Source organism: Myotis lucifugus, unplaced genomic scaffold, assembly GCF_000147115.1.
Source record: "Myotis lucifugus unplaced genomic scaffold, Myoluc2.0 scaffold_97, whole genome shotgun sequence".
NCBI lineage: Eukaryota > Metazoa > Chordata > Mammalia > Chiroptera > Vespertilionidae > Myotis > Myotis lucifugus.
The window spans coordinates 3,944,418-3,969,901 of NW_005871145.1; the positions used below are offsets into that span (position 1 = coordinate 3,944,418).

Genomic DNA, 25,484 nt, shown 5'->3' on the forward strand with positions numbered 1-25,484 from the left:
GTCTAGATGACTGTTGTACTGTAGGTTTAGAGAACAACCATTTTACTTTGGACGGGAGGATGCAGGTGTCTAGGAAAGATACAACGAAGAAAAAAATGCACTGATAGATTACATGATGTGTTTTGAGCCATTATTTACTAGTAGAGATGTTTTATAGCTTCTTTGGACTTGTAATATACTAATTGTCTCACGAATTAAAGTTATTCACATGATTCTGATAATACAGACCTTATTAAATATGGATTTAATTAAAAGTTGTGATATGACTGTAATGGGCATAGGGGGTGGGAGAAGAGAAGGTAATATAAGAACTAGATTTCAGTTATCTGTAGTAGAAATTCAGTTAGTAATTTTTAAAGTGAAAAAGCAAGAAACCATGAATATTTAATTTAAAATAAGACAAATACCTGAAAAAATATGTGAGTTGAAAGTGGTTTCCTGAAAGGCACACGACGAGAGAGTTGGAGAGGATCGATGCAAGAGACTGCTGTTTTTATTATAAGCCTTGTGGCAGGTGTTTTTTGTTTTTTTTTTAAAGCTATGTGTATATATTCAATTAGAAATCGGGGGGTGGGAGCGGGCGTGGAGAGGTCGATGGGGGAAAAAGGAGACATATATAATACTTTCAACATAAAGAATTTAAATTAAAAAAAAAATAGAGATAGGCCCTGGCTGGGTAACTCTGTTGGTTAAAGCACTGTTCTGGTACACCAAGGTTTCGGGTTCGATCCGCAATCAGGGCACATACAAGAATCAACCAGTGAATGCATAAATAAGTGGAACAACAAACCTCTCTCTCTCTCTTCCTCTCTCTCCCCAAACCCCTGTTCTCTCTCAAATCAATAAAAAAATAGAAATAGAACAAAAAAGAAAACTAAATAAAAAAGCAAAAGTCTGGAATATTATTAGATAGGATATTTATTTAGTCTTTGGGGAATTATCTGGACACCTGAGACAGGTCATCTGCTAAGTCTTTGGCCTCCCATCTATCCTGGGCTGTGTTAGGGGCTCTGCTCTAACACTCCCTTTGCATTTTCCTTAGTGCAAGCCGCATGGTGACTCTGAAGCTTGGTTAAGGCATTCCGTAAGAGTCTATAGGAGAGAGAATGTGTCCTTTTTAGTTGGTTGCTCTACTCTTTGGAATAGAGAATAGATTTAGGCTCTAATAATAATAGTAAAACATAATAAAGCATACTACTACTTATAGGATTTAGTCCCTCCTGCACTTAAACTAATACCTTCTAGGACCATACTCAAAGCCCAGAAACTGTAAGCTCCAGGAGGCCAGGGACTTCTACTTGTTTTGTTCATCCATGTATACTCTTGGTAAATGAATACATGATTACTCCCTGAATTATTTAAGTTCCAACAAATGTATATATTTTTTAAATATATTTTATTGATTTTTTACAGAGAGGAAGGGAGAGAGACAGAGAGTTAGAAACATCGATGAGAGAGAAACATCGATCAGCTGCCTCCTGCACATCTCCCACCGGGGATGTGCCCGCAACCCAGGTACATGCCCTTGACCGGAATCGAACCCGGGACCCCCCAGTCCGCAGGCCGACGCTCTATCCACTGAGCCAAACCGGTTTTGGCCAAATGTATATTTAGAGTCTGTTTTGACTGAGCTCAGACTTTTGTAGGGGATTTAAACATGTAAACAATTATAATAAATTTGAAGTTAGAATATGTGTGGCATACAGAAAATGCAGATTATCTTGGTGGGGCATTATGGGAGTCTTCACAACAAGCTGATATCGGAATTGAGTGTTGCACGATGAGTAGGGATTTGCTAGGTGGACAAAGCCCTTACAGGCAGAAAGAACAGCATGTGCAAAGGCACGGTAATAGGTAACAGCAGGCCATATTCAGTCAACAAGTAGTTTAGGATTGCTAGAGCAGAGATTTTGTCAGGTAAAGGTCAGAGGGTCAGCTTGTATAGTTTGAAAACAAAGCATTTGGTATTATTGTTTTCATTACTATTAATATTAAATTGTAGGAATACCTACAATTGCATAGCACTCACTATTTGCCAGACACTTCTCTGTGTGCTATAAATACACTATTTCATTTAATTCTTACAGTAGCCCTAGGAGATGGATACTGCTATCCCCATTTTATGGATGAGAGGTTAAGTCACATGCCCAGTGTTTCAGAGTTGGCAATCCAGGCCATGTGGCTCAAGACTGTTTTAAATTAAAATAACATCAAAGAAGAATATGATATTTACATTTATTTAAAGGAGTAGATGGATTGTACTAGTTGAGAAATAATTTATTAGATTGTCAAGTGAAAGGGGAAGTGTATAAATAGGACAAGGCTAGGTCACAGTGGCTCTCTCGTACCCATTTCCTTGATTACTGTTTGCTCTTTTTGCTTTTGTTTCAGGGCTGCTTGCTTTCTAAAGCTTATCTCTCTGAATGTTTGCTAAATTATAAATATCTAGAGGCCCGGTGCACAAATTCATGCACCAGTGGGATCCCTCAGCCTGGCCTGCTGGATTGGGCTGAAACCAGCTCTCCGACATCCCTTGAGGGGTCCCAGATTGTGAGAGGGTGAAGGCCAGGCTGAGGGACCCCACTGGTGCACGATCAGGGTTAGGGAGGGATGCGGAAGGTTGGCCAGCTGGGGAGGGACTGCAGGGAGGGCTCCAGGGTGTGTCTGGCTCCTCTCGCTCAGTCCCGATTGGCCAGACCCCAGCAGCAAGCTAACCTACCGTTTGGAGTGTCTACCCCCTGGTGGTCAGTGCATGTCATAGTGAGCAGTTGAGCAGCCTTAGCATATAATTAGCATATTATGCTTTGATTGGTTGAACGGACAACTGGACACTTAGCATATTAGGCTTTTATTATATAGGATGGCTGGGAGTCTTTCCTTCCTACTAAAATCCACCTGCTCAAAAGAGTTTCTTGTTTAAAGTCAATGAGTTAAATTTTAATAATTAAATTTGTTAATACAATATAACTTTTTTTTACCAGACCTGTGAGAGGAGACTGAATTATTGGCACTGGGGGTTGTAGTTTATAATTTCTTAAAATATTTTTTCTTCTAATTTTAACAGCCATGCATGTTCATTTGGAGAAAAATAAAATTTAGCTGTGATTTTACTTCCATGTTTTAGATTCTTTTTTTTCTTTTTTCTATGCCATACATTTGTATTAAAAATAGAATCGAGGTTGGTATTACACTCATTATTTTTTAAATACTTATTTTTATGACTTGAGCATTTCTCCCCATTTTTAAATATTCTTCAAGAATATTAGTTTTTAGTGGCTTGATAGTCTCCTGTCATATGGGTATAGAGTTTGTTTAGTCAGTTCACTATTTTTAGACATTTGGATTGTTCCCAGTATTTTACTGTTTTATGCCTAGCTCTGCAGTGTACATACTTGGACATAAATTATTTGGACAATAATTTTGATTATTTCCTGGAAGTAAAAAATGATAGGATCCGGAGTAAATAAATGTTTTTTACATGTTTTTGTGAAGACTTGTTTGTTCTGTGTAAAGGACTCTTAACTAGAACTAGCTTGAGCACAAAGGAGAATTGATTGGAACCATATTAGGACATCTCAAGAACCCAGCGGCAGCTTTGGGGACTGGAACTGGAGAGTCTCTGTCTCTTGTGTCCCTTTGTCCTCCTCTGCATCTGCTTCATTTCCCCTCTCTACAGACTGGCTTTCTCAGTTTCTCTGAACACATGGCAGGCAGAAGGCTTCTGGCTACTGCACAGTTCCTAAGTTCCTATCTTTTCTATTCAAGAGACCATCCCAGACTCACTGGCTTGTTCTCTTTGGCCAGGGGACCATGTCACCAGTAGACCGGCTAGACCAGGAAGCACCTCTTAGAGAAAAGGATTTGTGAGTTAGGCAGGTATCCCAAAACATTTCTGAAACCTATGTTTTACCTGTTCGCTCTCTCGAAAGGTTCTGTCCATTTTTAGGGTAATTTTTGTAAAAGATACGCTTTTTAACATGCTGGATAGAATTCTACCTTGAATGTAAATGAAAAGTTGTAATGATCAATTTATTTGGCAAATACTTATTAAGCACCTTTTATATGCCCAGTGCTGAGAGCATGTCAGTCCTGAAGACCAAGTCATACCCTTTCTTTTAGTCATGTGTTAGAAGTTTGATACATTTTGAACTGACATTTAAAATGTGCGTTTAAAGTCTCAATCAGATTTTATTTTACCAAAATACAGTTAAGCCTACTGTAGAAAGGGAACACATAATGTTTCCTTTGTTGGATATATACATTCATTTTTTCTGAGTAAGTGATTGGAAGTTGTGAGGTTATGATACTTGTTGTGTTAGAATATTATCAGTTTAACCTTCCCCCTTGCCTCACCCTTGTGGTAGGGCAGCAGTAGAGTGGAGGAGCTCAGGCAGTGGCTCTCTAAGTTGGTTTTCTACAGATATACTTGAGGTCCTTCACATTTGATAAGGCTTCCTCATAGGTAGAATGTTACAGAACTAGAGTTCTTCTCCCGTTGGAAAATTAACTGACAGAAAAACCTTAGCACAGTAGGAAAAGAAATGTTTTGAATTTCCATAAAGAACAGATTAGACATTTTTCCAGGTAAGTAAAAAATGACAGGATCCGGAGTAAGTAAATGTTTTTCACATGTTTTTGTGAAGACTTGTTTGTTCTGTGTAAAGGGCTCTAACTTAAGCAAGTAGTTTAGGATTGCTAGAGCAGAGATTGTTAGGTGAAGATCAGAGGGTCAGCTTGTATAGTTTGAAAACAAAGCATTTTGTACTATTGTTTTCATTACTATTAATGTTAACTATACTGTTAAGAATACCTACAATTATATAGCACTCACTATTTGCCAGACACTAGGAGTTTTGTACCCATCAGTCAGGTTAACAGTTAAGTCTATCAGGTGACAAACTTGAAAATGTGCTCTGCAGGCCTAGAGTTTTAGAGGAAAATTCCCCTAAGAATCGTATTTTTATACTTTTCTGTCCTGAGTTGGCTTTCACCTGGAAAACGTGTGTTGCATTGAAGCCAGGGTCAGTTGGTAGTGCCTTCTCAGGAGATGTGATCTCAGTTAGGATGGGGCAAACCTCCGTTAAGTGAGCTGGGCAAGCTCTAAGCAGCCTGCTACCTGTTCACACCTGTGAGACTCTGCTGCTGCTGGAGTTGATTTTACTTATTTCAGCTTGAGCCATATTATAGATACCTTTAAAAATGTATTTTTTATTGGTTTCAGAGAGGAAAGGAGAAGGAAAGAGAGATAGAAACATTAATGATGAGAGGGAGTCATTGATTGGCTGCCTCCTGCACACCCCACACTGGGGATCAAGCCCACAACCCAAGCATGTTCCCTGACCAGGAATCAAACCGGTAACCTCTTGGTTCCTGGGTTGACACTCAACCATAAAACCACACCCGGCTAGGCTAGATAACATTTTTTAATGATTTTTTACAGAGAGGAAGGGAGAGGGATAGAGAGTTAGAAATATTGATGAGAAAGAAACGTCGGTCAGCTGCCTCCTGCACACCCCCTACTGGGGATCAAACCCGCAACCAAGGTACATGCCCTCGACTGGAATTGAACCTGGGGCCTTTCAGTCCTTGGCCCAATGCTCTATCCACTGAGCCAAACCAGTCAGAATTGGACTAGATGACATTTTAAAAGAGACACCAATTCTCTCTTTTTCCCCCTCTATTCATGAAGCAAAACATGGAGAATAAAAAGTATGTTTTCCTATATAATTCAAGAAGTTTCATTCTCGTCTGCAGTTGCTAAACCAACCTGATTCCATGGGAAAATTAAGCCCTAAAACTCTTTTTTTTTTTAATATATTTTATTGATTTTTTACAGAGAGGAAGGGAGAGAGATAGAGAGTCAGAAACATCGATGAGAGAGAAACATCGATCAGCCGCCTCCTGCACATCTCCTACTGGGGATGTGCCCGCAACCCAGGTACATGCCCCTGACCGGAATCGAACCTGGGACCCTTCAGTCCGCAGGCCGATGCTCTATCCACTGAGCCAAACCGGTTTCGGCAGGCCCTAAAACTCTTGGGATCTTTTCTATGTATTGAAATAACATTCCTATGGATCTAGAATGGTAGTACTAGTTACGTACTATCCTTGTGATTATTGAAAAAATAATCACTGAATTAAGTTTTTGTGTTCTGTCGTTCCAGTGAGGAATCCTGATTGAGAAAGGCTATTCTAAAATGATAGGAAACCCTCTCTTGTAAAACTCATAGACACCCACGATTGTAGCTATGTGAATGTGCAGTGATACAGCAAGTGCTATGTCATTCTAAGATGGGAACCAAAGAGGTCTTGAGCATTAATAGCCCACTGGACATGATGTAGTGAAAAGAACTGTTCTGTCATTTCCTTTAATCAAGCACAATATGAACTTGGGGGAAAACCCTCAGTTACATTTTTTCTGTAAATCAAAAACAGATTAATATCAATAGTATTTTTTGTGCTAGCATTTTGGGTTTTTTTCCCCCCAGTACTTTCTCTTGATTTTTTTTACTATGTTTAAAGCAAATAAAATCAGTTATCTTTATAAAATGTGGCACTTGATTAGTTTTTAAAATAGACAAGTAAAAAACCCATCAGCTCAGCAAAAGGCTAAAAAACTATTTGTGCTTGTGAATAATGTAACTGTTTTAAGGAACTGAGCCCTGGGGAGAAGGACAGCACATGGTTTGTTTACTAACAGGAAACACAAGTATTCTATAGCAGATCTTAATGTGTTTCCCTGTCTAACGGTCTTTTAAACAGGAGTATCTATGAAATCTACATTCTATTTTTACAACTAGCTCCTGATTTATTGATTGGAAGAGGCATTATTGGTGAAGTAAACACACAGGTTAAAAAATTTCATGGAAAATAGAAGTGACATGTCCATCTTGAGCAAGTTTCGAATCCTAGAAATTAACAGTTGTTAAAAATTTCTCCACTCTCCTTTTAAAAAAATGTTAATGAGGACCAGTTTTTAAAAAATCCAGATCCTTAGAATCTTGACTGATACCAGCTGAGACTAATTTGAAAATAATCAAGGTTTACAGATCCTTAAAGTGAAAGTTTTTATTTTTCCATTGTCATCACTTTCAGATTTAACCCAGAAATAATTTTAGTTCATTTGTCATGGATCCTGAAAATGCAAAGTCTGTCTCAGAATTTTCTTCCAGATGTCCAATGGAATAAGGTTGGAATTATCAGCTTGGGAAAGGTTTAAATTTTAAAAATTGCTACCCAATGAAAAAAATTTTTAATACTTATCTTTTTTTATTACAAGATAACATTCAAAATCTGAGGTCTTATTACCTAGGAGTAAGGAGCAGGAATGCTATAACTTTATTTTTTAAAAAAACTTTCTATGGAAATTTGTGTATTTGCAAAGGTATCACATTAGCTATAAAGAAACAAGAGCATTTTAAATTTCAAGACTTTCAATATAAGGTACATTGTAGAGCCTCCTGGTGGCAGTAGTTCTTTGTTGCCAGAATGTCCTCTTTGGAGACACCTGCCGAATGGGAGCTGATTCGAAATAAGCAAAACAGACCTATTCTTGTTTGTTTCTTTTTGAGGCTTTTACTACAAAGATTCTAAGTAAAATAATGAGTTGAGCATTTTTTAAATTCGGATTTTAGGCTCATGTTCTATTATATTTTAAATGGATCCCACAATAGTTTACTTATAAATGCCTTACCTGTGAACTAGGGAATCTTGATGTACCTCATTGGGGTGTTTTGTATTAAGAGATCCCTGACTCCTGCTGCCTCTATGCCTGATGGTCCTCCGATGATGCAGTACAGTATATGAGACTTGGTGATACTTTTTGTTGGGCCTTAGTTCAGATGATCTGCTACTGAAAGGATGAATTGACTGCTCTAGGGAATTGGAAAGGTCAATAGGAAGAAACCTGTTGCCAACATTTGTATAACAGTAAAAGCTCTGTGGAGGAAAAAATCTCAGCTGACACTGGCTTAACTGTCATTTCTCACTCCCTCTATATGCCTGTGGCCAGTAGGTGGTTGTGTAGGGTACTCACACACGTCTCCCATCAGTTGTAGAATGGTTATCAAGAGTGAGTTGTGTTTGTTCCCAAAACTGTATATGTCATTTGTTATTATTGTAATTGAACTATTACATAAAACAATTCCTTATGAAAAAACCAAGTTGTTCCCAGAAAAACCAAGTTTTAAATGCTTTGGAAAGAGTTAATAAATGTGAGTTAGTAAAATAACGCTGCCCAATTAAGTAAATTGAAGTAAAATACTAATGTCCTAGATTCTACCTTCAGATTGCTTCCAATGTCTTAAGTTCTCACCAAAATGAAAATAGTATTGGATGCATCATGGTTATGATTTATGAAAAAAAGATATTTTGATGCTCTTTTAACATGTAGATCCATACAAACAAAAGGCCTGGTCCTATACTAGATTAGCAAGTGGATGTGCATTTAAGTTGAAATAAAATGCTTACCCCATCCAGCATGGTTCAGTGGTTGAGTGTCAGCCTATGAACCAGGAGGTCATGGTTTGATTCCAGGTCAGGGCACATGCCCAGGTTGCAGGCTTAACCCCAGTGTGGGGTGTGCAGGAGGCAGCCAGTCAATGATTCTTTCTTATCATTGATGTTTCTATCTCTCTCTCCCTCTCCCTTCCTCTCTGAAATCAATAAAAAAAATATTTAAAAAAAAATAAAAAGTAAAATGCTTAGATATGCATAACAAATTTTTTGCCTTGATTTAGGTAACTTATTTATTTATTTTATTGATTTCAGAGAAGAAGGTAGAGGAAGAGAGATAGAAACATCAGTGATGAGAGAGAATTATTGATAGGCTGCCTCCTGCATGTCCTGCACTGGGAATCAAGCCTGCAGTCCAGGCATGTGCCCTTCACCAGAATCGAATCTGGGACCCTTCAGTCCACAGTCCAACGCTCTATCCACTGAGCCAAATTGGCTAGGGCTGGTTGAGATAACTTTTTTTCATTCATTCACAAATATTTATGGAGCACCTATTATGTACTAGGCATTCAACTTGGCCTCAGTGCTGAACTTGGCTGATAAGGTTTCTGTTTTAAGGAGCTTACACATCTAGTGGTATATTAGTGAAAGTATAGTGATTTAAATAGTAATGATTTTCTCAATAGTAGTAGGATAATTATCAAAATAAAATCTAGTCTTTGTATTGAAGACCAAAGCCACATCTACGTGTAAACTAGGTGTTCTCAGGCCTAGCTTGTACCCTAGAGTCACCTGGAGAGCATTTGAAATATACTGCAGCTAGGGCTCCATCATAGACCAGTTGAGTTAGAATCTCAGGATGGGGTGTGGGGAGCCTAAAAAGATGTGTAGGAAAAGGCAAGTTGATTTTAGTTAAAGTTGTTTGATATTGCCCAAACCAAATCCAATAATCCCAAGCCAATTTGACACAGCATTTTTATTCCTGAAACACCTGGGAGCAAATTTCTGCGGTATTGGTTTGACAGAGCTAATGATTTGTTTGAATCTTGCTAGAGAAAAAACTACATACTGTAATTTGTAAGAATGACTGTTAATATTCTGACTTCCAGCTTTTCCTTTTAGAAAAAAATGTCAAGAAAGATAATAATTGAAATTCTTCTTTGACTCCTCTCTATAGTTAGAAAGTATGCAACTTTTACCAAAGTATTTTAGCTTTCAGAAATATTTTAGTGAGTCAGAAACCTCTAGAAAAGCATCATATCCTTTATTTGCTTTAAAATATTAGTGTTTGATGAACAACATAAACTGATGAACAAAAACAGAGCCAGAGACAGAGCAGCATCAATCAGACTGTCAAAACTCAGAGGGAAGGTAGAGAAGGGTGGGGGTAAGGGGGAGAGATCAACCAAAGGACTTGTATGCATGCATATAAGCCTAATCAATGGACACAGACACCAGGGGAGTGATGGCATGAGTGGAGGGTGGGGGGGGGCAATGGGGGGTTAAGGACACATATGTAATACCTTAATCAATAAAGAAAAAATAAAATATTAGTGTTCAGCTTATATGAAACACTGATTAAGGTTAGGAAATGCTGAACCATGGCATTCTTTGTACCAGTCATAGCATGTAGTTATAATTTTATGTATAACTAGAGGCCCGGTGCACAGATTCCTGTACCAGTGGGGTCCCTCAGCCTGGCCTGCAGGGATCGGGCCAAAACTGGCTCCCCAACATCCCCTGAGGGGTCCCAGATTGCAAGAGGGCACAGGCCAGGCCGAGAGACCCCCACTGGTGCATGATCAGGGCTGGGGAGGGACCGCGGGAGGGCTCCAGGGCATGTTTGGCCCATCTCGCTCAGTCCCGATCAGCTGGATCCTAGCAGCAAGCTAACCTACTGGTTGGAGTATCTGACCCCTGGTGGTCAGTGCACATCATAGTGACTGGTCAAATGGTCAGACACTGACCATATTAGGCTTTTATTATATAGGATGAACAAAATTAATGTCAAAGGTATTGACATCTTGAAATAAAATCTACTCTTAAGAGTGATTTCATACTTAATCTTTAGGCCCAGAAACTTTGAAAGTTGAAAGTGTAGTGCATTCATTATTTTTCTTCCTAGCTCTTACAAAATATAGCTGTGGTTTTCTTGTTTATTTTCCCACTTATATCACTTACAAGAGGACTAGAAGTTAGTGCCTTTACTTTTAGGTATTTATTTCACTAATAATCTTTTCATATTAATATTTTGTAGGTCAGGTACATTTTTACAGAAACTTTTTTATTCTTTCTGCTATCTATGAGAGATGTAACCTGTGAAACCAAGCATTTTTCAGGACACTACAACAAATTCCAAAATACACATAACATATCATTATGAATTTGAATTAGTTCAATTCTGCTCTTAGAATACTAATTTAGTATATTATTAGTTGAGGCATTTAGATTTTCATATATAGAAATAGCATCTTTTCATCCCTGAATTGCCTTCATGTGAGAATTTTTCCTTTACCTCATCTCCCAGAGCATGTGTGTATGCATCATGGACACACACACACACACACACACACACACACACACACACACATCTTGAAAATGGAACTGTTAATTTTCCCTTTGCTCAGCCATCATGGTATTGCCACTCAGGTAGCTTGTCCAGAGATGTCCAAGAAGGTGGAAAGTCTTGTCAGCTGAAAGTAAAAGGGAAAATACTTAAAGATTTACTAGGTGATTAACTGGTTTGATAAAGATTTCACAGGCCCTACCAGGGCAAATGATGAGAAAACTAATAGAAGTAGAATGTTATCTTATCAGCACTAGCAGCTAGGAGCAATTTAGCCCATGAATATCTTATTTCTTCTATCCCTACAGTCTGTTTTAGTTAAAATATCAATGCTTCCTGTGTAGAACTTAACAGTTTTTAATTCTGTAAAGTAAACGAACATGATTTCTCCCCCTCCTTAGAGTTCAGAAAACTGATACACAGTGGGACTGAGTTACTTGTCCAAGGTTATTTGGCTGGTGTGTTAGTGAGGACTCTGTTTCAAGTAAAAAACTCAAATTGTTGAAGCAAAAAAGAGAATGTATTGACTTACATAATTAGTAGTTCAGGGATGTAGCTGGTTTCGGGCATGGTCGGATTTAGGGGCTTAAACTGTGTTTTAGGACAACTTTCTCCTTTTGGCTTTATGTGGATACAGGCTGTCCTGTACTGGCAGTGGTTGCCTTTGGCAGCTTTTCATTTACAACTTGCCATTTTGTCAACCCCAGTGAAGAGAGAAAGGTTTGTTGTTGTTGTTTTCAGGAAACACCAGCACAAGATATGGACATGATTTTCAGGTTTATTCTTGAACCAGTCATCCTTCACTGTGGCCCTCTGAAGCAGGATTTAGATTATTTCTAGATGAATTAAATGTACTGAGAAGTAGTTCTCGAAAATGATACTAGGTAGATGCACGTGCGCACGCACACACACACAGGTATACTGAGCCTAGACTTCTAATTCTAAAGCTGATGTTATTTTCTATTTTACTATGTAGGTACGACTAAAAATGACAAGAGAATACAACTACAAAAATATAGTTGTCTAAGAATAAGACATATAGTCCTGAAATTTGTAAGTTAATATCAAAATCCATTTCCTTCTTCCTGGCAAGTTGAGTATTATGCCTTATATCTTAAAGTTTAGACACAATTAATAATCTGATCTAATTTTGACTATTACCAGAGGAACAAGCTTTGGGAGGCTACATTCATTTTTTACTCTACTACAGTACAAATTTGGAATACATGTGGGGGAATGGAGGCTTGACAGAAAAGCTGTGTTTGGGTTGTTTAAATGTTCCAACACTGCAAGAGGCTCCTGATTTCTGGACAGAAGGGTTTTTCTCCTGTTTCACTCTGTTTTCTCCTGCCTGTCTTCACAACCCCATCAACTTCCTTTCTGTTTCTTGGCTTAAGTCCATTTCTTCCTCCAGTGTTTCTCTCCCCGGGAGCAGAGACTGGACGATTTCCTCAAGCCCCATGAGTAGAGGCATGATGGCCACTCTCTTACTCCAAGGAAAGTCCTACAGTATGGAATTGCATGTTGACATGCTTAAGAATTGTTAAAAAGAATTCACTTTCCTGTGTGGCCAAGAAGCTTTGTGTGTCTGAAGTTCAAAGTCAGAATATTATGTCCCAGATTTCCTTGGGTAGCTTCAACTCTGGAAGCCCTAGAAGTAGCCTAAATGCTGGAAATACAGGCTTAGGGGCTTCTGTAAACTCTTTTGTGCCCAAGATGGCTATGAGAATGGAAGCAGAAGGCAATGTTAAATGCACTGGCTTTCATCCCTGCTGTCACCAGAATAAAAATGACCTGTATTTTGGGCCCCCAGGCAGCACTGAAATGACATGCCACCTGCTGGCCTAATCCATTTCATTTCTGGTACTAGGATAGCCAAAGTAATTTGCTCAATTTGCAATTGACTATTTACTCTTTAAAGCAGCAGTGATTAGATCTAATGTAAGAAATCGCATACGCTATCAAGAATTAAAACTTTAAAGGTGGAAAGTTATCCTTTTTGGAAGAAGTCATTTAAATATGGTATATTTTACCTCAGAGACCATGCTTTTAGAAAGCGACTTTTTGCTGTTGTTCCCCAGGAAGGAGTACAATCTGCTGATGAAACTTGAGATAACAGAAGTGTTTCTCAGCAGCAGCTGAAGGGAACAGAGCACTAGGATTCTGCTATATTTATCTTCAGGTAAACTTTGCAGTTTGCTAGGGAAAATCTGTATAGCATGCAAGCAGATTAACTGTGTTAATCCAGCAGCTGCTTCTCTGGCAGCTAGAAGAGAGCCTGTGTAGCTGCAGTCCTGCACTCAGGTGCGGTCACACTTCCTTGTTGCAAAAACTGTTCCAGGAGCCACATATGCTGATGAGTTCTGGTTTTATCAATTTTAATTAATCCTAACTCTCTTCTTTATTTTCCTCTTCCCCATCAAACTGAGTTGATTAGAACTTCTCTAAATGATAGTTTCAAGAGCTTGGACTCTGGTTTTGAACATGGTGGTTAATAGTTATGTACAGTACTGCAATTGATGAATTAGTTATAGGAGCACCTACTCTATTCCCCTCCCAGACGTCCTTCTATCGGTGAGTCACACGCTGGCAGAACTAAGGTGTCTGCTTCCACGTCAGCCCTCTTCTGTATCTTGTTGCTTTCTGTGATTCGGCAGCTATGGAATTTGCTTCCCTGCATGGGCCTCTCAGAAGCCAGCTCTCCTGCTCTCCCCAACACGCTCACAGTCAGCAGAACAGGGAAATCACACTGATCAGCACACCACTCAGTTGATCAAAGGAAGCCAGCCACTTTTCTTCAACAAGACCCAGCGGTATTAGTCACTACGCCTTCTCCTGCCGTGAGCAAGGCCACTGGAACACTGCTGGCAGCATTAGTCTGTGTGTAAAAGCTGCTTATGTTTCTTTTGCCTAGGCTTTGGCTCAGGCCTCGGCAAGGGCGGAAAAAAGAGGAAAATGCCCCAACTGCTGGTATTTTTCTCTTCTAAAACTTGGTGTGAAGCATTTCCCTCCCTCGGCAATCCCTAGTGGTAGTCCCCAGTTCTGCTGGGGAAAGACTTGCTAATTTTCTTTTAATTGTAAAAGAGCAGAGCCCCACAGCAAATTGAACCTGGGTGACTACCTGAGATATATGACAGAAGACACTCCTACATTGATTAAGTTAATCACAGGTCTGACAAATCTACAAAATTAAAACAAGCCACATTTTTTAGTACTTAATCTCTTGAATCTGTTGCTTTTTGCTGTTTCCTGGGTAGCCTTTTATGTTACTGTGTAAGGAACCTATGGGTCTCCATGCTAATTTGTTGGACATAAATAGTAGTTTGCTACTCGTGGCTCTAATGGGTGTATCATTTCTTTTCTTGTAAGCAATTGACATTTCAGTACAGTTTGCAATATGGAACATGGAAAGGACCCCCTGAGTAGGACAGGGCTGCTCTTTGTCACTTGCAGCTGTGTTTGCAAGGGAGCATGCTGGCAACCAGCAAGATTGCTATGACAGGTGGGAAGAGCAAAACCACAAAATACGCTTCTCCTTTCTCTTACCCTCTTTCTATTCCTTTCTTCCCTCCACCCCACCCTTTTCTACCTGACCTTCTGTTTTTCTTCTCTTCCCCTTTTAGAAGCCATCTGTTTCCCTCTATTTGGTTTACAGATGCCACTATGAAGGAATACACTGTGCTGGAGCTAGCATATGCTTGACCTGTACTGAATGTATGTATTGGGCTGGGCTCAGCTTGATGCACTGGTGAGGGCCTGGCATATGAAAGCTAATGCATTTTACATACCAATTCTGGAGACTCAGAAGGACAACATATCTTACTGCCTGAATCTGGGAAATGGTAGAGAATTTTTAAAAGCCCGTTCCGCAAATTCTGCATTACCTGCTATTAGAGATTGGAGCAACATTAGTCTGTGTGTAAAAAGCTGCTTATGTTCCCTTAGCTATAGCCTGGGCCTCAGCAAGGGGGGAGGAAGGAGGAAAGTACCCCAACAGCCAGTGTCCCTTTTTCCTAAAACTTGATGTGAAGCATTTTCTTCCCTGTTGTCTGTGACAAAAGTTGTCATTCTACAGAGCAGGCACCCAGTTAATGGTTTTCTTTCTATGGTTTCTGTTCAGTTATCCTCTCCTCAGGCTTTGCTGGTGGGAATGTAAAATGGTGCAGTCATTTTGGAAAATAGCCTGGCAGTTACTTAAATTGTTAAACATAGAATTACCATGTAACTTAGCAATTTCATTCTTAAGTATATTACCCAAAGAAATGAAAACATATGTCCAAACAAAAGTTGTACACAAATGTTCATAGCAGTCTATTTATGATAGCCATAAAGTGGAACCAGCCCATCACCTGATAGATAGCTAAATAAAATGTGGTATACCCATACCATGGAATGAAGTACTGCCCTGGCCGGGTGGCTCAGTTGGTTAGAGCATCATTCCATACACTAAAAGGTTGTGGGCTCTATCCCCAATGTGGGGTGTGCCGGAGGTGGCTGATCAATGATGCTCTCTTATCATTGATGTTTCTATCTATCTCTTCCTCTCCCTTCCTCTCTGAAATTAATTAAAAATATATTTTTTTAAAACCACACATATCCTTGGGTGAGGATTTAAAAAAATGAGTGAAGTACTGATACATGCTACCACATAGATGAACCTTGAAAACATTATGCTAATTGAAAGAAACCAGTCACAAAAGGCCACATACTGTATGATTCCATTTATATTAAATATCTAGAATATGTAAAGCTATAGAGAAAGAAAGTAGATTAATGACTGTTCAGGGCAGAGAGAAGTGTGTGTGTGTGTGTGTGTGTGTGTGAGAGAGAGAGAGAGAGAGAGAGAGAGAGATACGGGGGAGTGAGGAGTGACTGCTCATGTGTTCGGAGTTTCTTTTTAGGGTGATGAGATGTTCTAAAATGGATTGTGGTGATGGTTGTACAAGTCTGTGAACATGCTAAAAGCTTTTGAATTGTATGGTATGTGAACTATATCTCAATAAAGCTATTTTAAAAAGTATTACTGCATATTTCATTTCATCTGAGGGCACGGAGTTGTCTTTACTAAAGTTGTAGAGGCTAAGAAAACCCATATTCTCAATAAGAATACCAATCTAATAAAGGTAATAACTTATTTGCACAGTGTGTCATTGCTTGCCCATAGTTTTCACATGCTTTAATTTGATCCCCACTGAACCCTAGTGTACAGATGAAAGTAACACACATAAAGAAAAAGTGACTTCTCTAAGATTACACCACTAATAGACGATAGAGCAAGTATATACTTTCAGGTGCTCTGATTCCTGCCTGCTCACTGCACTCTTGTCAGAAAATTGCAAAGAAAGTACTGTTGATGTTTCCCAGATTCTTAATTATGCTAACCCCTTTCACCTCTTGAATATGACTAGAAAAGTCACCCAACTTTCTCTGTCTTGCTCTACTTACCTGGAATATGGAGATAAGAATAGCTTCCACATTTCAAAAGTCAGCTACCTTCCTGTCTTGGTTTATTTATACAGAAGAGGGAGCTAGGATTCTAGCCCTTTCTCATGAGCATGGAATAAAGACTAACTAATAAAAAACAATTATAAAACATTTTTCCAGACTATAAACATTCTTTATAATAAACTATCAAAGAGTATTGCTTCTCTCCTTTATGTTGTACAACTTCACAACCTCTGTGGGATGTAATAATAACCACTTATATCAGTTTTCTCTAAGGAGCTCAAAGCACTTTATAGACATCATCACATTAGTCCTCCCCACATCCCTGTGAGTTACGGATACAGAGGGAGCTGGTACCAGAGGAGCTGGAGCACCGAGCAGTGAATAATTTGCCTGAAGCCTTTATCTCAGGCAGGGTCTATACTATACCGATTGCTCATTTATTTGCCCCTAGTGGTATTTATTTGGTCAATTGCATTTATTCTCTATGAGTTTGTCACTTGTTAAACATGAAAAAATGCTTGAATAGCCCCCCTGAATCACTTTAGATCAGCTTAAACTTTATCGAGGGTAAAGCTGTTTATTTTGACCTGGCTGTGTCCTCCTGGATCTAGACTAGAAAACAGTTCAGAACTCCTGAATATATGCTCTTGATTTGAACATTTACTATGTCCTGCTGTGTAGACTGGAGAAATCCTTGATGCGTCTTTGGAAACTACTCTCATTTGTCCAGACACTTCACAGGGTGAAGGCAGACTTCCTTCCAAGTCGTTGAGTTTTACAGTGTGTTTATATGTGGAAAGCTCATTTACCATCTGGATTACAGCCTAGATCTTCACCACCGCCATCATCATTTAATATTATTTTGGTCTTATGGCTTAATCCCATTACCATCCCTTCTGAGAGAGAATATGTATGAGGAGGATGTGTGAAATGATTAGAAAGGCCTGCATGGTGTTGCCTTAGAGTGGCTTCTAATAACCCACTAGATAGCAGAGTGAAGCCTAACCCATCCCCTGGAAAACAGTAAATTCTGGCTTTTCTCTAGTTTCTTGCCGAGGCTGTCCTGGCAAGGTTTTTTGATTTGGGTGTTTTTGTTTTTGTGGTGGTTGGGGTTTTTGGGGGGAAAGGGTGTTCTCTTTTGTCTTAATAATCTTTCATCTTACTTGATGGGGACACATTTCCTCCCCAGAAGTGGATTTCCCTTGCATATTAGCCTCGTTGGTACGCTGCCCCCCTTTCCCCCCTCCCCCTGGGAAATGGCCCCAGTGCTGTTGGCACTGTCCTGTGTGCAGTTAATTAAACCTCCTGCTGCGGACCTGGGTTTCTGCTGCCACTGTTCACTGATGTGTGTGAATTGAGTGGAGCACATGTACACAAGCTCAGGCGCAATCACGGAAACAAACCCTGAAAATAGCAAAAGATGGAGTTGAGGGAAAGCCTTCTGCTTTTATCTATTTTTTTAAAAATTTTATTTTATTGCTTAAAGTATTACAAATAGTAGTACATATGTCTCCATTTTTTCCCCCACTGACCTCCCCCCGGCCTCCCCAACCCCCCCCCCCGCCCCCGCCCAGTGTCTTGCCACCATTGGTTATGCTTATATGCATGCATACAAGTCCTTCGGTTGAAACCTTCAGCTTTTAAATAAGCTTGGTAATCTGGCTAGTTGAATGCCAGAGCTCACAAAGCTGAGAATTGCATTTCTGAAGATAAGACGGCCCTTTTTGTGTTTTTATCTTTTCTTCCCCAAATATATTGAGTTTTAATATGGTGCTTTATCTCTGTGAGCAAGAAAACAGAGCCAGAGGTGCACTCGTGGGCCACTGAGTCCAACCCAAAAAGGAGCTTCTCCTTATTTCTCTGGAGACCACATCCCAAGAAGACAAACCTTGACCAGTCTTCCTAAGACCTGTGGCTGCTGCATCCTTATTGCAGCATGGGAGGGTTAGGGAACTCACAGCGGGCAGGAGCACGGCTCTCTAAGCCTGATCACCTGTGCATTTTAGAAGACAGGGAAGTCCTCTGAAGGTAGGCCCTACCCCTTTTTCATTAAATAAATGAGAGAGAGAGAGTCTTGATTTCCAGTCATTCTTTTCAAAATACTTTGTAATGCTTTGGATCCTTCTTGTGATTCTGTTTACTGGGACTTGACATGCTTATTTAAGAAGCTCTGATAAATTTTTTCTAAATCCCAGCTTGCTTACTTGGGTCAAATATAGCAAGTAATCAGGCTGGGGTAGCAGTGAAGTCTTTAAACACATCAGTTGCTGAAACAGGCAAGCTCTCTGTTCTTTCTCCACCCATCCCAACTCCCCTCAGCTATGTAATCTATAATAGACCGGACAGCCAAACGACCTTCTGGACATCCTTCCGGATGAAGCAGGGGCTGCAAGGGCTGAGGCAAACGAACTGTACCTTAAGAGGGCAAGGAAGGCTGAGAACTCAGGTGGGACTTGGATCCAGAAAGGCAAAGAATGGCAGTATTGTAAGTCAGAGGAATCAAGTGAGCCAAGGCAGGGATACAGCAATGAATATGCTGTGTAAGAATAAACGTAAGAACTTTACTGTATCGCTTCTCGGCCTTTTGGCTAAGATCAAGTGTAGAACTTTACTGTATACAAAATTTTTTTCATAAAAAGTGTTGGAAGCCCTAGTCAATTTGGCTCAGTGGATAGAGTGTCAGGCTGTAGACCAAAGAGTCCTGGGTTTGATTCTAGTCAAGGGCATGTAACTCAGATGCAAGCTCCTTCCTGGCCCGGGCCCTGGTCGGGGCTCATGCAGGAGGCAACCAGTCAATGTGTTTCTCTCACACCGATATTTCTCTGTCTTTCCTGCTCTCTTCCACTCTCTCTAAAAATCAATGGAAAAATGTCCTCAGGGGAGGATTAAAAAAAAAGTGTTGGGAAACAAACATAGTTAAGATTAAATGGTGTGATAGGGCCTGGTACTAGAAGGCTTTAATTAAACACAGGGTCCCCTGCCTAGAACTAGGTGTGCTTAGAAAGCTTTGATCAGTACCTATCTTTTGAATGGAAGGCTTGAGTGTTTGAAGGGTGGAATGAGTTTGAAGGAAATAAGGTTTCCTTGTCCTGTTTGCTTTGTTTGTTTTACTAAGTATTTGGGGAATACTAAATCAAAACTCAGTCTTGTAGAAGGAAGTCACCTCTGCAGTTAAAAAGTGGGGCTTTTCCCCTTAAAGGAAATTTGGTTTCCTAATTGTGAAATCTTGTCCTGTTTGCTTATAAGTTGGGAATATTTGTGAGTGAAAGGACAGGTTTAATGTTTAAAAGAGTTTGGATAGTTGTTGTAGAAGCAAAATTGATTTATAACATTGCTTCCTGACCCGGGATTGCCTGAAGGAATAAGAGAAATATCCTACATTTAACTGTGATAAGTTACACAGGCTGTTACTTAGAAATGCTGTTTGTTTGAAAGATAAAATATAAGATCCAAACGGGGATGGGGAGAGGTTGGGAGGTAGTAATCCCTGGGGGGCTCTGGCAATGTAAAGATTTGGAGTTCTGTTATAAATGATAAACGAGTAGAAACAGATGATCCTAAGATTTACTATTACCTTAATATGAATTTTCTGATATTTATTTTTCCACTTATTTAAGGTACATTTTCATTTAATAGTGTATTCTCAATAAAGCCAAAGGGAACCTATAGCTGTAACGTAGGTAGGCTTTTGAATAGTTTGATTTATTTTCCAGTTCTTTTTCCTGTATATTGTGTTATATTGACAGTTGCCATTATTTATCTCATTTAAACTGTAGTGCTTAGGTTGAAATTTGATTCTAGTCAATTTTATTATGATAGGTTTACCATCTTCTCAAATGTAGTACTCCTCTAATGCATTGTTACTATATCACGAAGGTAAAAACAAATTTACAGCTGTTAACCACAAACCTAACCTTTCCTCAGTTTGCTTGATTTACTACAAATTAAATTATATTATGCCTGATATAAATCATTAAGTATGTAATTTAAAGCAGTTGCTGGGATCCATCTTTTACTGTTTTTTTGCCCTCACATCCAAATGTGGAACTTCAAGTGTGAAAGGCAAGAAAATGATTAGAAAGCTGCCCTTCCGGAGGCCCATGCGAGCATTCATTTCCATGTTGGTATGTGACAGCAGGACCCTTTCAGCTCTGAGCTGGGGATGCACATGCTGCATTCAGGGCGGAATGTTTGCTCCTTGACTTGTCTGCCTGATTTAAATATTCATAATTCACCAGAAGGAAAAAGCTGCTGACTTCTAAAAGTGGGTCAGTTTGTTTTTTTTAATGGCCCTTTTGGCACTTTATAACGTGTTAATACTGCCTTAGAGCTGGGGAATAGTTTGGCAGAGCTCATCTCTATCACGTCAGGAGCCAGGGCTTCACTAGGCCAGTGGAGGGAGAGAGCACTGCAGATATTAATAGCTAATAGACTATGATATGGGTTTTACTTGCCTTTCTGTTTGCTTTTCTGGATGTAGAATGTAGTATGTTAACCAGAAAGGATTAATTTGAGACAAACCTTTAATGGGTAGACAAGTTATAAAGATGATGATGTACGATAAACGACAGTAGCCTGTGTCTTCTGATGCAAAAATTTCACAATTACATACACTTGTTTTATTTCTATAACTTTGAAAGAGGTCTTTGGATAGAGTAGGATCATTGTTACATTGTGAATCTTATTCCTACATCATTTATTCACACTTAATGATAAGATAAAGTATACTTTATATTGATTGAGTTTCTTATATCTAAGGGCCCCTGGTGGCATTTTAAAAGTGACTGTCATTTTTCTTATCCTCACAAAATTAAGAATGTAAATACCTTTTGTGGAAAGGAGAGGTAGGACAGTAGAGGTAGATCTTTTGGAGATCCAGATTGCCATATCTTGGGACATCGGTGAGACTGAGAGTTCAAATTACTTGTCCAGGAGAAATGTTAAACATTTCACCAATCTTTTCCTTCAGTTACCCAGGGTTTGCATACTGAGCTGATGGTTTCAGTCCAGTCATATAATGTGTCCATGGCCTGTCCTGTACTTTATACTAGAGAAACTCAAGAACTGATAGATTTTCCCAGATTTGCATGGATCACACAGACTAATATGGCTTCTTCTTATCTCATTGTCAAATTCTGGCTCCCAATTTAAAAGGGCCAACAACTTATTTAGTGATCCAAAAGTTTGGTTCAGGTATCCCTGAAAATCTGGCATATGCCCTGTTGAGGAATATGTTTATTCATGTGACTCTTCCACAGGCCTGAGATATGTTTGCTTTTATCAAAATGATATGCACTATAGTTAGTTGCCTCACATCCTGAAAAATAATCAGAATATTATTGAATTGGTCATTCTGAGGAATTATTTATTTGCCTTCCTTTAGACATTAATTGTATTCCAGAAGATTATTCTGTAAATCTTAGATCACATTAAATATAGTAGGGGAAATTCCCATTTTAAAAAATATATTTTTTTATTGACTTCAGAGTGGAAGGGAGTGGGAGAGCTAGAAATATCAATGATGAGAGACAATCATTGATTGGCTGCCGCCTGCACACCCCACACTGGGGATTGAGCCTGCAACCCAGGCATGTGCCCTTGACCAGAATCGAACCCTGGACCCTTTAGTCCACAGGCCGATGCTCTATCCACTGAGCCAAACCAGCTAGAGTGGAAAATCCCATTTTTAATAGTTAAGCAAACATGCAGGGTTTAAAAAAATAAATTAGATCAATAATGTTCTCCAGGATCTCATAGTGTAGAATTTTAAGGGATTCTGGGGTATATTTTTACTATAAGGTACCAGAATCTTTCTGAAATATAAACGCCTACTACTGCAGTGTTTAAGGATTAAACACCATGTTGTTTACTTTCATTAAAGTGGTTTGTGGGAAAGTGGTTTGTGGGGAAGAAAGAAAGATTTGGAGCAGGGTTCATCTAAGGGTTCATTGTCCTATTCTTTGAACTTTTCTGTATGTTTGAAATTTTACAAAACAAAATTGCATAATAGTAAAACCAAGAAATGCTTCCTAATTTATTTTAAATCTGGGTCTTTATGTATTAGGCATGGGCATGCTGATAAAGCAACAAATTGGGCAGAACCTGCACCTTTAAAATCCTGGCATGTGTACCTCACTAAGTAGATCATACTACCCCAGAAAGAAGCAAGTAATCTTGGCCTGCCTATAATGGAAAGCAAGGAGAAGAAACTTCTCACTTTCAGAAGAACCCTAGGTTAATATTCCCAAGATAAATTTGACCCAGATGACTAAAAAGCAATCAGTTTTCAGTATGTTTAGTAGAGTACAGCAAAGAATGTTATGGCTCAAAAGACATAATCACAACGCTCAAATCATTGTCAACATAGTACTTTCTGTATACATTCCAAATTTTTCTAAGATCTCATTTGTTGAGTGACTTGTCTTTTCTATCCTCCTGATTTCTTCCCCCCGCCCCTGTTTCTACTGTGTATTCTAAAAAGCATTTGTGCTTATGTTGTGAAACTTCAGTTTTTAAAAATATGACCAGCTCTACTTCTAAGTTTGAAATTGTGTCGGGGGGGGGGGGATGGGCAATGAGAAAGGAGGTGACAGAGAAAGGAGGGAGAAAAGGAGGTTGGATTTTTGTAGATGTTTTAAAAAAGAGAAAGAGACATGAGTACATGTATCCAGTGCTCACTGTATTATCGTCACCATGAAAAGTCAGCAATAATGACCTATTTACTGTGTGCAGGCATGTTCAAATCTAGTACACTGACAGAGAATGGGACCAACCTGGGAAATCCTTACTCTGACTAGAACAGGAACCTTAATGTGTATACAGGGAGTGTGTGTGGGTATGTGTGTATAGTATCCTACTGTGAGCTCTGTCAGCTCTGTAGTTCTAAAGGTGAATAGATTTCTATTTAACTCTAGAGGAAAGGGAAAACTACTGAGTTTTTACTACTTAAATAATCAATTCATAAGAGAGAATCAAAGTATTAGAAAAAATTACAATGGTGTTTAAACTTGAACATATACAGAATCCTCCATTCCCCACCATAGTATGCAGTGTTGTGTAAGATACTTTAGGGTTGAATCGTGAGCAAGTACTAGTATTTGTTACCAGCAGGACCTCCAAATGCACTCCTTCAGCACTTACTAGTATTCTCCATGCTCTAGACCAGCGGTTGCCAACCTTCCGGACCTCATGGACCACCAGTGGCCCGCGGACTCCAGTTTGTGGCCACTGCCTAGACTATATTAGTTGCTAAACCTTAACTTTCTAATATACCTCAATGAGTAATTCACCTGTTTTACTTTTAAAGTTGTTTTAGACTGTATAGGGCTACAGAGCCCTCACTCCTCCCTACCTTTTGAAAATCACTATTCAGACACTGTCTCTTCTACTTAATTAGATTGCTAAATAACTTTGAAATTAAAGAATCCCTAAAGAAACTTTATTAGTGTCTAACATACTATTTTTCTTTGTTTATAACAATTGAATCATCACTGTATAGTATAGGTATTTCCTTCCACCACTGCCCAGCCTTGCCTCCATCCTTCCTCCTTTCTCCACTGAGGGACCACTATGTTTAATGAAATTCCATTTCCTATGTGACTTGTATTATGTTCTACCCGCTAAAATACAAGAGTAGAGTGAAAAGTCACTTGGGATTACTGCCAGAGGTTGTTCAGAAGAAACCACATCTAGTAACCCTGTTATATCTGGCACAGTTCTTACTCTGAAGCCAGCACAAAAAGACTTGGAACGTTAAATTCTCCTAGTGGAACATTTTTAGTTACATGTGCTTTAGGCTTATAAAAAAGCCTAATCTCTTTTCCCAAAAAATGCTGTTCGTATCAAATAATAGTAAACTTATTTGAGGGCTTTTTTCATAGCTATATTGCTTGGAAGTCTTCAGAAGATGTAGAAAAGGAAACAGATTGATAAGCACTCAGTATTTTTTATTCATGCAGATACATTTAATCATAGGAAAAATTTTAAATTATTTTCTCTGACTTTAGTCAAGGACTCTAGGGAACTGCAGATTGTGCAGTTTTAACTGAGATCCTGATAGTGATCTGTAATTTTAGTTTGCTCTTTATAATATTGACCTTTTGTCTTTACTACGGAGAAGGGTGGAGTGAAATACAGAACTGAAGTCAGTCTTTATAGATCTACAATTGAGCCTAACCTATTCTGATTTTTAAAATATTATTGAATCATATTAAGAGTGTGACTATTAGAGTATAAGTCTCTAGGTTTGAGTTAGAGCTCTCCATGTTGACCCTTGCATGCTTCCTGAGAATTAATAGTCTAATGAAAATTATGGCAAACTGCTTCCTTCAAGATGGGCCCTATACTTACTTGTCTACACACTCACTTTGTTTGGGACAAAGCCTTTTCCTGGACTTTCATGGCCACACATATATTGATAAGTATAAGCAGACAAGAAAAAATGACCAGTTGGATGAAGAGAATCCGCAGCTTGAAAGTGTGGAATGAAGCTGAACAATCAAAACAAATTTTCCACCCCCATGCAAAAAATAGGATATAACTTTTTAAAATTTTCATCAGTATCCTCAGTGAGGTTTGAGAGGATATTATTTCATTACTAAAACGAAACAGGTTATCCTTATTACCACAGAGTAAAAGTAAAGTTCTTAAGTGCCCTGTAAGGCCTTAGGACAGCGGTTCTCAACCTGTGGGTTGCGACTCCTTTGGGGGTCGAACGACCCTTTCACAGGGGTTGCCTAAGACCATCAGAAAACACATATATAATTACATATTGTTTTTGTGATTAATCACTATGCTTTAATTATGTTCAATTTGTAACAATGAAATTGGGGGTCACCACAACATGAGGAACTGTATTAAAGGGTCGCAGCATTAGGAACGTTGAGAACCACTGCCTTAGGGCCTTTCCTCATCTACTCTTGTCCAGCCCACTCAACCTGCTCCAGCCACACAGGGCTCCTTGCTGTTCTTGAACAGGTGGGCTGTTCGCACGTTCTGGCCATTCTCTCTGCCTGGA

At 39.1% G+C, this 25,484-nt stretch overlaps 1 protein-coding gene and 1 pseudogene across 15 annotated transcripts in view; both read left to right on the forward strand.

Moving 5' to 3' along the window:
* PHF21A (PHD finger protein 21A) overlaps positions 1–25,484 on the forward strand; it is a 161,005-nt gene that overhangs the window by 53,269 nt on the left and 82,252 nt on the right. The gene's annotated exons all lie outside the window — the stretch shown is intronic.
* On the forward strand, positions 19,037–19,121 carry LOC111826704 (annotated as a pseudogene).